Here is a 3,882-nt window from a genome sequence, read left to right on the forward strand (position 1 = left end):
CACAGCTCGACCTCCCTGCGTGTGAAAACGGCTGAAGCTGTGACTCTTGGGAGCGGCTAGTAACGTCACCAGACTCATGCTTTTGTATTTGGATACAGAGATAAATAAACTTATCGTCCATTGCTTATTACTTAGTCTGCAATTGCTCATTGTATTTATATTTTTTTGAGGTTGCTAGAAAAGACACAAGCCTAATTTATCAGTTACAAACGCTTTATGAAGAGCAGACAGCTGGAAGTGAAACAGATGTTGAAACTAAATGCTTGGAACAATCTTCATCAGGGGGATTTTGTTAATTCCTCTCAGGATTTTGGACTTTACAGCTCTACTAAAATAACGTCCTGCTAAAACTCTCGTAACTACACACCCACTACCCCGTTTACAGAATACACTCTCCATCAGGAGGCCAGCAAATGGCGCTATCACACGGAAGAGCAGCAAACTAACAACTCCTGGTAAATGCACGTCAGACCAGCAGCTTTTTCAGAGCTAATACCGGCTCCTCTTACGGACGCTGCTTGGAATGAATGAAGTCTGGTTAACAGAGTCACAACTCACTCCGTGCTGAAGAAGAGCCTTTCTTTCACCAAGTCCAGTAACATACACGAGCACAGATCTAGAATTCTTGAGCGTTCTCACCTGTGACTTGTAACATGCAGGCTTCATTTAGATACCATTTTGTTGGAGATTTATGTTACTGAAGATAAGTATCATTATTATTCTGTATCTTCCAACACCCAGTACATCTTCGGCTCTGTCACAAATCCATTTGCTTTAAATAAAATCCCTCTTGTGTTAAGACAGGCAATCACGACTGGCAAACACAAATATTTCAATAAAAGTGGTTATGTGGCGGGAACCTGGTTGTTCTACAGTGGTACTAGTGTATCCTACGTTAACGACTCACACCTAGCGAGCAGGAGATACACCAAATTTCTTGCCCTGCTTCATCCCAGAAGAGACGCCAGAAACCACAGCGTTAGTAGTCCAGACACTCTCGGCATCCTACCCATGGCAGCAGCCAGCATCAGGCAAGGTTTTTAAAAGGCAACAGGTAATGACAGTTAGTGGGGAATTTTCTTGTTAACCTGACCAGTTAGCAGTTTGTTGCATCCAGAAGAACTAGAGGAAGTGAGAATTAGATTTATGCCACCAATACTGGCATGTTTGGTAGTAGAAGGCGGCGCAGCCCAGTCACAAGGCCAACGTCCAAGCCAAGTTCAGGAGACTGCCTCCAAGGCAGAGATATCAAAGCACCTAGAAATGAAGCTGTTGTGAGGAGAAATGCAGGAGAAAAAAAAAAAATTGTATTTTACTAACCTTGTTCTCAGGAAAGGCTCAACTGCTTTGACTAAAATAAAACTTGGCCTGAGATAAACAGCAGCGTACCTGCCCACATGGTCACAAGAAAAAAAATGATCCTAAATGTAGCCTGCCCTGGCAAGATACCTGCTGTGCTTGTAGGTGTGCTATTGTAGTCCGAAAAATAACCCTCTGCCCTTTGAACTGCCTGAATTTCCTTCAGTTCAGATTTGATCCAGAGATGAAATCAGAAGTTAACCTACTTCGAATGGAACAACCTCACCCACAGAAACACTATCAAAACAGTAGGCAGGGAGAATGAAACGCAGGATTTCAGAGGTGAGCTGCTAAACCACAGGCGTAACCCGTCTTACAATTTGCGGATCATTATAATTAGTTAAGTTACAGACTGAACTGCGGTAAGTGAATGTGATGAGCAATTTACCACGCTGACAACTGTAGTCCAGTACTTTAAAGAGGTAATTATTAATCTTTATAACATCTACTCTGTGGGCAGGTTCCTCCCACATATGCAGGGAAAAAAAATGTATACTCTAAAAAAAAAAAAACCATGAAGGAGAAGCCCTTAATTAGAACAAACCTAAGAACTTCTGCAATAAATGATGGGACGCCATTAAAATAGGAGTTGCTCTTCTACTGCGCACCCATCGTACCGCCCTGCTAGATACTGGATTGCCAACAGATTACTTCAGCTCGAAAACCTGAGACAGTTAAGCACACCAAATTTAATCAGTAGAGCTTGATTAGGAAAAAACACCACGAAACAGTGACTCCATGAAAACTGAGCGTCTCAAATACCCCCAAACAGAAAATGAAGAGCCTAATTTAATTTTTTTTCCCAATTCAAACAGTACACAAAACCTGGACTGTTATTGCCCTATGGCTACCATCCTGGATGACACACCAAGCGCCCAGGAAACCAGGCACAAAGGGCTGGGTCCTTGTACATGCAGAGGGAGAGAAGAAAGGGGTGAAAAGCACTGTCGGAAGTTTAGAAAAATCCTACAAATACCCAAGTTTTTTTCCTTCCCTAACTTCCTCTTCCCATGTAGATTCTATGATAGAGACAGTCACAGACAATTAATTACCACGTTGATTTATCAAGCAGTAAAACATTATCTTCGGTCACCTCTACTACTACAAATTTGTGCATGCCTTACACCAGAAGATTCTGCAGTTCATCTGAGAATTAATTTAAATAAAACAGTTGCTGTGAAAGCCTGTTAAAGCCAGAGTGATCTGTCCTTGCAAAAAAATCCTGAGAACCACTGACTTTAGATACTGCCATATGAAGCACGATTCTAAACACAGGATGAAACCGAAACAGCGTAAACAAAAATCTTAACTCGCTCCCTGGTATATACTCTGTAAGTTGTGAGAAACTGATTTATTTTATCCACCTTGTACCATATCTTCCTTTCTGCCCTCTCATATTCAGTCACTTAAAATACTAAATAGACACGGACACATTTCTAGTACTTACATACAGTGGGAACTTGAGAACAATCCATGAGTCAACACATTAAATCACCTGTGAAAAGAAAGCTACTTCAGACCCCAAGATAACTGGCCTGGCCTTTAAAAGCTACCGGCACTGCTGACGGGCACCACGAGATGGCTAACACTGCAGAGCAAACCAGGAGGTTTTGACGGTTAAAACTGCACACAAAAAGTAACTCGACGTTGAAATATACAGTTTATTTTCTCGAAGTCAAGCAATACCATTTGTCAGTAGGTACGTGTTAAGTGTCAGGCAGGAAAACTGTACATTTTCACTCTGGGCTGCAGGATCCAAACAGCTGGAGAAACATAGTGGAAATCTTTCACTATACAAAGAGATCTAGAATTGAGAACAACACAGGGTGAAGGATCAGCCGTCCCCAGGATGCCAAAGGCAAATCATTAGCACCAGATTTTTTCAAAAAGCAACAGTATAGCTATTTACAGATTTACAGATCACATTGGGAGGCAACCATGTTCAGGTTCCCATCGCAAGAGATTTTCAATAGTTTTTAAAAAGGAAAGGAGAGAATGGTGTCTACACAACTGTTCTGTGAAAAGGATAATATATATATATAGCATTCACAATATTGCTACCTTTTATCAGAAAGATCTAAATCAATGTACTGTATACAAACACGCTGTAATTATATTATTATTCACATTTCACATACACATTTCAGAGTAACCACAATATGTAAAATTCTTAAAATGCCACAGATAAAACAATGCACACTTTTCTCCAAGCTAAAAGACAAGCATAATTTATTTGGAAATTGTTTAGTTTTGGGTTTGTTATGGTTAAGGGATAAGTTTAAGGACGAAGGGATCACCTGTCCTAGGAACATAGCAGCATATAACTGTGAGATGCCAGACAACTACAGTTCTGAATGAGGAGCAAGAAACTAAGGACAGCTGTAGGTCTTGTAAAATGATAGCTCCATTTGACCTCAACTGATACACATCAACACAATTCATTAAAGATTTGGTCCAGGTGTACAAAGTAGAGCACTAAAAGGTGGGGGGGGGGGGCGGGGGGGGGGGGGGCAAGACGCGCCT

Source organism: Buceros rhinoceros, unplaced genomic scaffold, assembly GCF_000710305.1.
Source record: "Buceros rhinoceros silvestris isolate BGI_N320 unplaced genomic scaffold, ASM71030v1 scaffold4150, whole genome shotgun sequence".
NCBI classification, from domain to species: Eukaryota; Metazoa; Chordata; class Aves; order Bucerotiformes; family Bucerotidae; genus Buceros; species Buceros rhinoceros.